We start from the raw sequence: 13,854 nt of genomic DNA, 5'->3' as shown, positions 1-13,854 counted from the left end.
TTCCCCTCCTAGGGACATGTTGTGATTTTTAATTTTGGAATAAAAGGATTTATCGCATGTGGCACCGGATTTTACCTTCTTTATACAGATTGAAGAACACAGGGAGGGCCAGACAAATATTATATATATTTATATATTTTTTTTTATTCCCTTCCTGACATTTTTTTGCTCCATGCACCATTTTACCTAATTCACAAAAATCAAATCTCAAAAATTCCTGTTTTTTTTGTGAAATCTAAGGCAATTTTGATTTTCCTCTAAGTGATTGACTTGTCTGTTGTCTCTAAATTTTGTATATTTTTTTTAAGAAGGAGGGGCGGCATCTTTCACATTTCTTTAGTTTAGAGTAAATATGAATTGGAACTCACCGTCAAGGATTATGTTTTATGTTTGGATAAGTATGAAGTAACCTATCTGCTCAGGGCTAAACCCCCCTTACACGTTAGACTAATGTAGGTTGGACCCACCGATATTAACAGATTCGACCGATTGTCTAATATGTATAGAGGTACTGGATAATTGATTATCAAGGGAGTAAAGGATCCAGCACGTCAGATTTCGGACTGTCGGTCCTTATGTTCTTTCAGAGATAAGCCACCGCCAGACATGTCTTACGCCGGCTTTCTCATGGAGAACACAGGACCGCTTGGCTGAACGAGCGCTTCTGTGTGTGGGAGAGACGGCCAAGTTGCCTGCCAGCCGAACGATTGGACCAAACCGTCACTCACTTGACAGCCATCTAATGTGTATTGCGGCCTTAACATATGGTTTGCACTTAGGATTTTAATTTGATAAAGTTGAGAATGTAATTGCAAAAAAAGTAGAGAAAAGTTATGTGGCCACCGAAAACAGGGACATTCTGTCCCGGGTGTATCAGAGGTGACAGACAGTCGCCATGCAGTTTGGTTGCAGGAGATCTCTTCATTTGGCGTTACAGACATCTTCTTAGAGACTGTCTCTAGGACCCAGCGGCTACCTCCCTCTTCCTAATTAGCTCCCTTGCCTGGGTGTATATATACCTGGTGTGTCTGAGAGGTAGGTGCCGGATATATCCATTTCTACTTGTGAAGGCTTAGCAAGAGCAGTACTTCGTCCTTTCTGGAGCTTGAGGCCGAGTTCTCATTTGTCTGGAATCGTCTAAAGCTAAGCATTCTTCCCCTTTTTGTCTACCCTTGTTGTCTATAGAGTTTAGCAGAGATCGACTCATGCTCATCTCCTGCAATCCGTAGCCTTAACCATACGCCAGGGAAAGTAGGGCAAGGAACACGTGCGGCAATTGCTGAAGAGGCAATATAGGGACATTAGTTGAGACAGGGTGACACTAGACCAGACTAGAAGGTCTCCACCCCCCCCTTTCCTTAGAGTCTGGGCTCCCTTTCCCTCTTCCCTTTGTGTTGCACTATGTCTTTCCCACACCTGGCGTGACACATTTGTGTCTGTTGGCTCAACTTCTTACAAGAAAATGGGGCTGAGATGCAATACCAGCCCATGAACAAGAGAATTTCTGGGTCTAAAAAAACCCCAAAACATTAAAAAAACATTCTGGCCCTTTTACACTGTATCATAAAAGGAAACAGATTGTAAGTGTGCCAAAACTGTCATTCTGCTGAATTTTCTGCATGTTGCTGAAATAAAAAAACATTCTTAGAGTATTTCTGCAGAAAACAAAGAGGGTAATATTCTTCTAATCTCTTCTGTTTTCAGCTGAAAAATGGGACTGAACTATCTTTTTTGTATACTGGTATTAAAGAGGTTTGCCACTAGTTTTTATTGATGGCTATCCTTAGGATCAATGTCCGCTGATCAGATGTTACATGCACCGCCAGTGCCAAGAAGTTCTCAGATGTTGCGGGAACACAACTGCTCCATCAAAACTATAGTGGACACGGTCAGGTATTGCAGATCCACCTCCTATGCATTTGAATGGGGGGGATATGCACTACCTGGCGGTGGCCACTGTAATAATGATGGAGGTGCTGTGTTCCAGCAGTATTCAAGAGCTTCCATCCACTGCCGGTAACAGCTAATCGGCAGGGGTATCGGGTGTTGCACCCCCCCCCACCGATCAGATATTAAGCCCTATCCTAAGGATAGGCCATTGATAAAAAATAGTGGCCCACCATCTTATGAAGCAGAAGGAGAAGGAAAAACATATCTGATCTCCTGAGAGATGATTTATTTTTATATTGCCAGTTTCAATTTTAATATGAGTAGGAAAAAAGAAAATAAAAATATTACGGAATCATCTACAGGGATGATTCATTATTTTTAGAAATTATTTTATGATCAGTCAGAGTCACATAAGAAAAAAAACAACATTATTATGAATGCTAATGGTAGGTGAAGACCTCGCTATGGATTTTGCATTGTGCCCTTTTTGCATTGTGCCTGACTACACATACATTTGTAAGATTCCCAGCAAACAATCCAGAACTTAGCGATATATCAGGGTTGATTTCAAATTTGAGCTCAACTCTAACAATAATCTTGCGGGTAATAGTATAAAGAAATGAGACAGTTTAGTGATGGGTCGGCTGGTTGGGCAGGGTCGAATAACGTTCTTGCATATTATATCAGTATGAATAAACTTGCTATGTGTCTATGAAACCTAACTCATTTATATGCTAATAAGCATTCCCTCTACTTGTAGCCTGATTTGCATAATATAGCCATGTCTCACCATTTCAAAACTCCTCATCTTACGTGGACAGATCTTTGGCTGATATCCCATTATACTCAAGATGTCCAGGGTTTGACTTTGTATTCATTGATTAGATGTTCTTGTTTCAAAGGATTTTTTTTTTGTCTCTGTATTGAGTTAAAGATTGTTGTTTAATTGTAGAAACTTTGCCTAAAAGCCCCCATACATACTAGATTAAAGTCAATATCAGTGGGATTGCCCGACAGTCTAATGTGTATGCAGGATTCTCCAGACTGGCGGTGTCGGTAGGTAGTAGGATTCGGCACGTCGGATTTCCAATGGCCAATCCGCTATCAGACAATTGCTCGTAGAGAACACAAGAGCTCTCTGCTCTCTCTTGAGAGTCCCCCATACACAGGAATGCTCGGTAGGGCTGAGAGCTCTTGTGTTCTCTATGAGATAGTGGATTGGCCATTGGAAATCCGACGTGCCGAATCGGCCAAAAAAGCATTTGGCCAACAGCTATCTACTGTGTATCGGCCGCTTTAGACCTCATATCCATTACTGGTGTGTGTTTTATGGATCTTTAATCCAAAGTGCATGGAGGAGTCAGCAGAGTGAGTAACCAAGATCAGCCATCAGCGGGCAAATATCTCTCAAAACTTTATACCCAAGACTTTATAAAGGACAAAACACAAAAAAGGCAAATTATAAAACAAATTCACCAGTTGGAATAATTAATGCATCTCCATGAAACAACAAAATGTAAATACTACCAGTGGTGTCCCAACTTGGAAACCAATGTGCATTTAAAAAAAAAAAGTTTGGCTTTCAGTGGGAAAATGTCTGCCTTACCAAAACTTTCTAAGAAATTCCAGAAGTTGGACTTAGGTTAGGTAAGATAGCAGAGTGTCACCGGAAAAACAAACCAGAGCCAGTAAATACAGGTGTATCTCACTAAATTAGAATATCATCAAAAAGTTAATTTATTTCAGTTCTTCAATACAAAAAATGAAACTCATATATTATATAGAGTCATTACACACAGAGTGATCTATTTCAAGTGTTTATTTCTGTTAATGTTGATGATTATGGCTTACAGCCAATGAAAACACAAAAGTCATTATCTCAGTAAATTAAAATAATTAACAAAAAACACTTCAAAGGCTTCCTAAGCATTTAAAAAGGTCCCTTAGTCTGTTTCAGTAGGCTCCACAATTATAGGGAAGACTGCTGACTTGACATATGTCCAGAAGGCAGTCATTGACACACTCCACAAGGTCCCAGAGTCTGGAGGAAGAGTGGAGAGGCCACAATCCAAGCTGCTTGAGGTCTAGTGTGAAGTTTCCACAATCAGTGATGGTTTGGGGAGCCATGTCATCTGCTGGTGTAGGTCCACTGTGTTTTATCAAGACCAAAGTCAGCGCAGCCGTCTACCAGGAAATTTTCGAGCACTTCATGCTTCCCTCTGTCTTTCATTCTCCAGAAGTACCTGTCCACACTGCCAAAAGTACCAATACCTGGTTTAAAAACAGCAGTATCACTGTGCTTGATTGGCCAGCAAACTCGCCTGATCTTAACCCCATAGAGAATGTCAATGTCACTATATAATATATGAGTTTCACTTTTTGAATTGAAGAACTGAAATAAATTAACTTTTTGATGATATTCTAATTCAGTGAGATGCACCTGTAGTTATCATTGGCAACTCCCAGCAAACTGAAGGGAGTTTAAATGGGGTGTGGCTCCACACAAAGATCACAGCAGAAGCTAATACACCTACTGGTTACACTCTTCAGAGACTCAGACTCCCTGGCTGACACAAGTGCCAGCCTCACCAATGAGCTTGGCTGGACCATGCACCATCCTCAGAGCCAGCCTCACCAATGAGCTTGGCTGGACCATGCACCATCCTCAGAGCCAGCCTCACCAATGAGCTTGGCTGGACCATGCACCATCCTCAGAGTAAGTGTAGCACCACTTAGCGACAAACGCTGATGCTGTAGTTGCAGGGTCAGACAAAGGTGTAACAACTTTACAGTTAAAAGAGTATCTACTTGAATAGAAATAAATTGTAACAGTGAATACAGTACCATCTTATGTTTCAAGATAATCCTCCTCCATAGCATAAGCCTGTAGTTGTTTTGTAGTTGAGCACATCAATCTTGAGATTATTTTTAATGCTATTATGGAACTCTATATTATTATTAATGATATTATTAGAATTATTATTATACGGCACATAATGTTTCTCATCATTTTTCTGTATTATTTTAAGATTTTCTTAAAATGAGCTTTTGGAGTTGGAGTTAAACTTTAAACAAACCTGAATTGTTTTGGAATAAATTATACACTAAAAAATATTATTAATACATCTGTATCTTATGTAGTTTGTGATTTGGATAAAAATTTAATGATTTAATTAATCCCAGCTCTTCCAATGAAAATAGTTGAGTCTTGATGGCAGAGAATTATAACTTATAATATTATGTCGGATTACATACAGTGCTGCATGTGAGTAGGTGTCGGAGAAGATTAGTATGCAAAGTTACATTATGGAATAGTATTCCTGGCGCCCCATTAAGAACCTTAGATATCAGGTCATTAGGTGGGCACCTCCTGAGGAGTTTAATCAGGGAATGGATTAAAAGCTGTAGCAATGAGTCATGATTCCAATGTTCTGATTAAGACTATTGTTCTTCCCGTTCTGTCTTTAACGTATTTTCATTTCCACCTATCATTATGAGTTCTCAGATAAGGCAGAATCTTGTTAACAGAAATTATACAGGTTCTGATAAAGTAATAATAGCGTAAACGACGCCTACTCATTACATATATATATATATATATATATATATACGCTGGATTGTTGTTGTTTTTTTACATGCCCTAAAGCAGACTTATTAAATTGTCTTATATGTAAAACTAGTGGTGAGAGCCCCTGAAAATTGCTTTAACTAATTGGGGTCACTAATTGGGGCTAGGGGCACTTAGATGTGGTTCGTCTTTTTCTATTGTAGACTATGACAGCTAATATTCTTCCTTTTTGTAAACCACAAGAAAAATCAGTTCTTAGCATAAAACTTACACAAGGATACGAGCACATAGCACCTTTTTAATGCGGATTGTGCCTGGAATTTGACAAAAAAAAGCTCCCCATAAAATGGACATAGTGCACAGTAATGTCAAAATGACGTTGCTGTGCACATGTTCCATCTCATATAAGATGGAGAGGGGGCGCCAATAGCGCTGTTACCCAGACAAGTAGTGGTATAAAGGAAAAAGGGTGCGCTCACCTTGGTGAGTTGCAAAATGCACAATTCATATGATGGTATAAGGAAGTGCTGCAGGAGACACCAAACCTCAAGGGTCCGAGTACCATAAGCGCTCCTCCACTTCATCAGTGCATAGCTTGTCAAGCTATGGTGTCTCCTGCAGCACTCCATTATACCATCATATGAGTTGTGCATTTCACAACTCACCAAGGTGAGCATCCTTTTTCCTTTATACCACTACTTGTCTGGGTAACAGCGCTATATGAGATGGAACATGTGCACAGCAATGTCATTTTGACATTACTGTGCACTATGTTCATTTTATGGGGAGCTTTTTTTGTCAAGCTTGTCAAGCTATGTACTGATGAAGTGAACAGGACGTCCACGAAACGCGTCTGTTTGTAGGTTATAAATAAATGGACTCTTAACCAAGCACTGGGTATTGCATCCCTTCCTCGACCCGGAGGAGCACGGAATTATTGGCACTTTCTTGCATCCACAACTTATCTTCTATCTCATGTCACTTCTTTTAATCGCTTCAGTAGTTATAAGAAATAACATTTTCATTCTTCGGGTGGCTCCCGCTTGGAAGCCGTCTGCACTCTATAATTCATGGTTTGAAAAGAAAGAACAATGGCAATTCCACCTGCGAGGCCACCTTAGGAAGTGTTAGTATTGTGATTGACAGCTTAGTCATCCTATCTGGCTGGGTCTGTGGGATCTCCTTTAGGTATCATCTGATCTGGGTGATTACAGACAACTGTCAGACCTTTGGTTATTATAGCTTTGCTCAAGTTGTGTGTGTCTGCTGTGTTCTGAGCTGTATTCTGATCTCCGTTCCTGACCTTGGATTTACCTTTGACCATCCGTTTGACTTACCCCTTTGTCTTCATCCGCTATCTTCCTGATACTCTGACCTCGGACTGTTAACTGTCTACGCTTTTGTATTTTCCCTTTGTCTATTACGAGCCCTCTTGGTACTGACCCCGAACCTCTTGACTATCCTGCCCCACGGCAAGTCCGTGGGTAGTAACTAACGTCACATTGAGCAGTGACTAGCGTCACACCCATAATCACACCCATCGTATTCTGCAGCTCTTTACAGACATTCTCATCACTGTCCCCATTGGAGCTCACAATATAGATTCCCTATTAGTATGTCTTTGGAGTGTGGGAGGAAACCAGAGAACCCGGAAGAAACCTACGCAAACACGGGGAGAACATACAAACTCCTTCTAGATGTTTTCCTTGGTGGGATTTTAATCCAGGACCCTAGTGCTGCAAAGCAACAGTGCTAACCACTGAGCCACCGTGCTGCCTTAAACCAATAATATACAACACATAACATATTTTAAAGGTTATTCCCAAAATTACCTATGATAAGAGATGACTTACTGATCTCTTGATGTCTGACCTTTCGAAACTCCAACAATTCAGAGATTTGTTGCCCCATCTTGAATGGAGTTGTGGTACACATGATCAACCTTCTCTCCATTCATTGTCTACGGGACTGCGGGAGAAATTTGAGTACAGCACTCAGCGATTTCTGGCTGTCCCATAGACAAGATGGAGGGTTTCAGACCCCAGCTCTCAGGAATACTGGGGTTCCAGCGATTGGACACTGAAGAATCAACAAGTCATCCTCCACTATCTAATGGATAGGACATAACCTGCAATATTGGTAATACACTGACAAATTGACTATTATGGAGGAAAATATTGTTGTTTGTGTGATGGGCACCAGTAGGTTTGGAAACCTTGCTTTAAAAACCATACAATATATTTCATATACCATGTCCCTGTCTGAACCATGATGGTTCGTTCACATGAATAATTTATGGTATGGAGCTTGCCATGAGTTTTCTTCCAGCCAATAATCTAAGAACGACTTGCTGTTCAAGGCTGTGTTCACACATAAAAATGATGCATTATTTAACTACTTATATCTGCACATTTTCTGCAAGTGTCTGCATCATAATACACAATAACAATCTTCTCTGATGATTGTGATTTTACTGCAATTTTTAGGCATTTTCCCTTTTATTTGATGCATTTTTTGGTCCAGATTTGAAGCAGCATTTTTAGTGTATTTTGTTAGGACAGAAAAACTTTGATTCTTCACTTAAAAAAGCTTTTTTACCTGTGTTTTTGCATGTGATTTTTTTCAGGCTCCCCATAAAAGCCTAAAGATAAAAAAAGCTCCAAAAAGCGCACAGTTCACCATCAACCCAAAATGCACAGTGGGCAGGAGGTTTAATGAAATGACATCTACTTTGCTGTGACAATTAAACGCAGTCGATTTTCTGCACATAAAATAGGCAGCAGAAAATATGCAGAATTTACAGTATGCGGGAACATGGCCTAATGGTAATAGTTATATTGTCCGAAAGAGACTCTAATGCTATGTTCATATTGCTTTTTAACCTATGGTCAGTGGTTCCATCAAATTCCGTTTTCTAGGTTTTCAGCCATAAGCCCTAATGGAGCCACTAACAGAAGGTAATTACACAATGTGAACCCAGCCTTAAAGTGGCCATATGTCTTCCTTATACATATGCACACTATCAGGGTAAGTATGCATGTGCCAGATCTCATGAAGAAGCAGCTCTCCTTTGAGAACAAGGATTTGGAGTGTTGATGTTCAGCATGTGACATCCTTTCCGTCCTCAGGATCTGTGGTATAAACTCTGGTCAATACTGGTCTAGTAGACATTAGATAGTTGGCCGTTCCTTCTGAACTCATTTGATTCAGCCAACCAAATGTGGAGATGTTCTAAAGTGAAACAATGATTCTAGGAAAGAAAGTGTGAATAATATGGTGTCTGATGGAAAATGCCATTTTTTCTGTTTAGATTCCAATTTTATGAGTTTCTCTATAAGCTCAGAGGCATGCAGAGTATATTGGGAACCTGTAGAAGTCTTACCTATCCTATTATGGCTCTGTACAAATCAGAGGTTGGTCACATACTTAAGGCAAGCTGCTAATCATGGAGAGGTAGATCCACCAAGCCTTTGGTCCGGTTGAGCAATACAAATGCAACACAGATGGGTGGCACTGGAACCATGGTGGAAGAAGTGGCAGAACTGGACCAAACGCCTACTGTAATAGCAGAATAAGAGTCATGGCCACCGGTGAGACAGAGTAGATTCAGAGGTGAGGGACCAGAGAAGAAAAACTGAATCAGTAATTGAGTTCAATGAAGCAGAGCCGGCTTAGTGATGTAGCAGAACTTATCCAATGGTGATGAACCGATATAGCAGAGCAGTGTCAGCAACAGAGTTGAATGCTACAAGGCTGAAACAGTAATGTAGCTGAGTTGTTTCAGTGATGAGGAACTAAGGCTAAGGGTTAAGTCAGTAACTGGCTGCAATTTAGCAGAGCTTGTACAGCGATGTAGCAAACTCAGTGATTCAGCAATGAGAAACTGGAATAGCAGAGCTGAGTCAGCAATAGAGATGAGCGTTGTTCTACTCGAACTGTTCGCCAATCTCAAATTCGAGCTGTTTTGGGCGGTGTTCGAGCCGTTCGGCGAACACGAACAATTTGAGAAAAATTCGGCTGTTCGAGGTTATGTTCGATAACTGTTCGTGCACCAAAATCATAACTGGATTTTTTCTCCGTAATGATGAAAATTAATGTTAATACGCAGTTTGAGTGTACAGCGGGGTGGGGGGAGGGGCAGGGGATGGATCTCTGCAGGAACAATGAAGATCTCCATTTTTTTTTCTCTTTCCCGCATTTACAGTGGGGAGGTGCAATCTGTCAGCCTATCAGCAGCGCACACACGGAGCGAAGTGCTTTTTTTCACACAAGCAAGGGCATGTGTCATTGGCAGTGTATGTCACATGTCCTTGCCCTATAAGACCCAGCCATTTTCCCCGTCGCCACCATTTTCTCACTGCTGCAGCTGCGTGTTAGACGGCACCGCTGTTGCTGTGTGCGCTATACCTTGTTAATTTCAAGCCAATTTTCGCACAAATCTACAGATAGCTTGGGAGTAGGGAATAGTTGTGATTGCAGTAATTTTAAGGACTAGGTTACAGCATTTCCTACGACTTTTATCAGGGAAGTCTGTGCTCTTAAATAGATAGGTTGTGGGAGTAAAGACTAATTGTAATTGGAGTCCTTTTCAGGACTAGGTTACATCAGTTCCTATCAGTTTTTGCCAGGCAGGTCTGTGACAGTGCTGTGCAAGTTTTTTTCACAGCATTTGGCTGAATCTAGCAAAGCTAATCCTTTTTGGCCTATTGCAGAGTGTGTTAGTCAGTGGAGTAGCCTATCTGTGTTGCAAGATATACCACCTGTGTATAGAATACCAATTTTTTTACTGCACCTAGTGAAGTAAAATCTTTTGGGCATAGCATCATTCTATTAGTCCATCTATACTGACCTCCATCAGGTTGCAAATTGAATATAATTTTTTTTCTGCATCTAGCTCTGAAAAAATATTGGGCTTCTAGCTGTGTGTGGGACTTGTTCTATTAATCCATCTATACAGACCTCCATCAGGTTGCAAACTGAATATATTTTTTTCTGCATCTACCTCTGAAAAAATATTGGGCTTCTAGCTGTGTGTGGGACTTGTTCTATTAATCCATCTATACAGACCTCCATCAGGTTGCAAACTGAATATATTTTTTTCTGCATCTAGCTCTGAAAAAATATTGGGCTTCTAGCTGTGTGTGGGACTTGTTCTATTAATCCATCTATACTGACCTCCATCAGGTTGCAAACTGAATATATTTTTTTCTGCATCTACCTCTGAAAAAATATTGGGCTTCTAGCTGTGTGTGGGACTTGTTCTATTAATCCATCTATACAGACCTCCATCAGGTTGCAAACTGAATATATTTTTTTCTGCATCTACCTCTGAAAAAATATTGGGCTTCTAGCTGTGTGTGGGACTTGTTGTATTAGTCCATCTATACTGACCTCCATCAGGTTGCAAACTGAATATATTTTTTTCTGCATCTACCTCTGAAAAAATATTGGGCTTCTAGCTGTGTGTGGGACTTGTTGTATTAGTCCATCTATACTGACCTCCATCAGGTTGCAAATTGAATATATTTTTTTCTGCATCTACCTCTGAAAAAATATTGGGCTTCTAGCTGTGTGTGGGACTTGTTCTATTAATCCATCTATACAGACCTCCATCAGGTTGCAAACTGAATATATTTTTTTCTGCATCTACCTCTGAAAAAATATTGGGCTTCTAGCTGTGTGTGGGACTTGTTCTATTAATCCATCTATACAGACCTCCATCAGGTTGCAAACTGAATATATTTTTTTCTGCATCTACCTCTGAAAAAATATTGGGCTTCTAGCTGTGTGTGGGACTTGTTCTATTAATCCATCTATACAGACCTCCATCAGGTTGCAAATTGAATATAATTTTTTTCTGCATCTAACCCAGCCAATAGTTTTGGCCTAATACCACAGTTTGGCCACTCAGCTCTGCTCGGTTCCCATCCATTGTTTTTTTGTGCAAACAACTCCAGAGTTGTGAATTAGTTAACCACCAAAATGAGTGGAAAAAGGCCTGCTGCTGGTGGAAAGGGGAATAGGCGTGTTGGGAAGGGGAAAAAATGTTGTGTCCGTGGGGTAGGTGTTAAAGCAACAGTAACATCTGCAGAAGAAAGACCATCTTCCAGCCAAACTAAAATGTCTACTTCTTTTAGCGGACAATGTGATAAGATCCCTTTCTTACGGCCACGCCAATCGCTACAAATTCCAGATGAGGCACAAAAACAGCAGGTGCTTCAACGGATATCAAGTGCTCCTTTAAGTGGGCTCTCCTCCACATCAACTTCAACATCACAAATACTCCAGTCCTCAAAGGTGTCACCCCAATCGCACTTGCTTCCTCACAGCTCCCAAATCTCCAGCTGCCCATCTGAGTATGAGGTAGAACAGATGGTTGAGTCTGCAGAGCTGTTTACTCATACTATAGCCTGGGAATCAGAGGTCGACTCCAGCGCTTCTGTGAATCCAGACGAGGAAATGATCTGCACTGATGCCCAGAATCTTTATGAGTCGGATCCAGGACCAGATGCAGAAGGTTCTGACCATAATGTAGACCCTCATTCCCAAACTGTAACTCCTGTTGGTGGAGACAATGAGGAAGACGATGATAAGACTCAAATACCTGATTGGAGCGACAACTTTAGTTTTTTGTCAGGGCAGGAACAGGTTGGCTCTGAGGACGACGGGTGTGATAACGCACAGGGTGATGATGATGAGGTTGGAGATCCCACTTACTGTCAACCCACAGTCAGCCAAGAGATGAGGTCAGCAGAGGAGGTGGAGGAAGATGCTAGTGACGACGAGGTCAGGTTGCGCCTTCCTGGACAGAGACGTAGTACTGGAAGCACGTCAACAACTGCATCCTCAAACACAACTCTGCCTCTCACCACAAGTCGTGGTGGCTCTTCAGGTCGCATGGGTGCTAAGCCTTGCATAGCCTGGGCATTTTTTCAGATCGATAAAGATGACCCAACTCGTGTTATCTGTAACATTTGTCAGCAAAAGCTAAGTAGAGGCCAAAAAATACATAGTTTGAGTACTTCATGCATGAACCGGCACATGGACATGAAGCATAAGTTGCAGTGGGAAGCTCAGTGTGCTACAATGCGGCCTAGCCGGCTGGGCCAACCACCGTCTGCCATATCTTGTGCATCCGCGGCCTCTTCATCCTCTGTGACTGGGGGGACAGCAGTCACACCTGTTTTGGGGCGCAGACCTGCCACCTCTTTACCCGCAACAGCCAGCGTGATTGGCAGGTCATCATTTTCTTTGGAGGTGGTAACACCAGCTGGTGTTGAGCGCTGTCCGACATCGATAGCACCACCTTTGGATCAAGGCAACCTAACATGTCCGCCTGCATCTTCCTCACAGACCGGCAGTTTGCCGGGGACACCCTTATCAACCCCGTCTAAGCACAATAGCCAGCCCTCGGTCCCTCAGATGTGGACAAGTAAAAGACCATTTCCTCCTAGCCATGAGAAAGCTAAGAGGTTGAATTTCACCATCTGCAAGCTCTTGGCTACAGAAATGCTGCCTTTCCGCCTGGTGGACACAGAGGATTTTCGAGACCTTATGTCCGTCGCAGTGCCCCAGTACCAGATGCCCAGTCGGCACTACTTCTCAAAGAAAGGTGTGCCTGCGCTCCACCAGCATGTCGCACACAACATCACCGCTTCTTTGAGAAACTCTGTGTGTGACAGGGTGCATTTCACCACAGACACTTGGACGAGTAGGCATGGACAGGGGCGTTACATGTCGCTGACTGGGCACTGGGTAACTATGGTGACAGCAGGACAAGGGGCTGCTGTCCAAGTCTTGCCGTCCCCACGAGTTGTGCGTCAATCTTCTTTATGTCAAAGTTCCTCCACTGCTTCTGCCTCCTCAACCTCCTCTCGGTCTTCCACCTGCACCCAAAGCCTGTCTGGTCATGCCACAAGCTTTCTAACTGCGCAGAAGGGATCCTGCACACCTCCTTACTATGCTGGCAGTAGGGCTCAACGTCATCAGGCGGTTTTTACATTGAAATGTCTGGGAAATGTGAGTCACACAGCTGAGGAGTTGTGGTCAGCTCTGGAGAACCAATTTCATGAATGGTTGTCTCCACTGGACCTGAAACCAGGGAAGGCCGTGTGCGACAATGCTGCAAACCTGGGTGCGGCCCTTCGCCGGGGCAATGTCACACACGTGCCTTGTATGGCTCACGTGTTGAACCTGGTTGTCCAGCAATTTTTAGCCCACTATCCCAGACTAGATGGCCTTCTGCAGAGGGCACGGTCGCTGTGTGCTCACTTCCGCCATTCGCATCCCGCAGCTCAGCGACTTACATCTCTACAGAAGTCGTTGGGCCTGCCACTTCACCGGCTAAAATGCGATGTGCCTACCCGGTGGAATTCAACTCTGCACATGTTGCAGCG

General features: G+C 42.3%; 1 protein-coding gene across 2 annotated transcripts in view; it reads left to right on the top strand.

Annotated features, from left to right (window-relative positions):
• The window catches only part of CNTN5 (contactin 5), a 2,189,536-nt gene that overhangs the window by 1,442,682 nt on the left and 733,000 nt on the right, over positions 1-13,854 (top strand). The gene's annotated exons all lie outside the window — the stretch shown is intronic.

The sequence above is a fragment of the Phyllobates terribilis genome, unplaced genomic scaffold (genome assembly GCF_046119375.1).
Source record: "Phyllobates terribilis strain yellow unplaced genomic scaffold, ASM4611937v1 Scaffold_2__4_contigs__length_985480577, whole genome shotgun sequence".
NCBI lineage: Eukaryota > Metazoa > Chordata > Amphibia > Anura > Dendrobatidae > Phyllobates > Phyllobates terribilis.
Note: the sequence above shows the minus strand (reverse complement) of the source record. Positions and strands in the feature narration are given on the sequence as shown.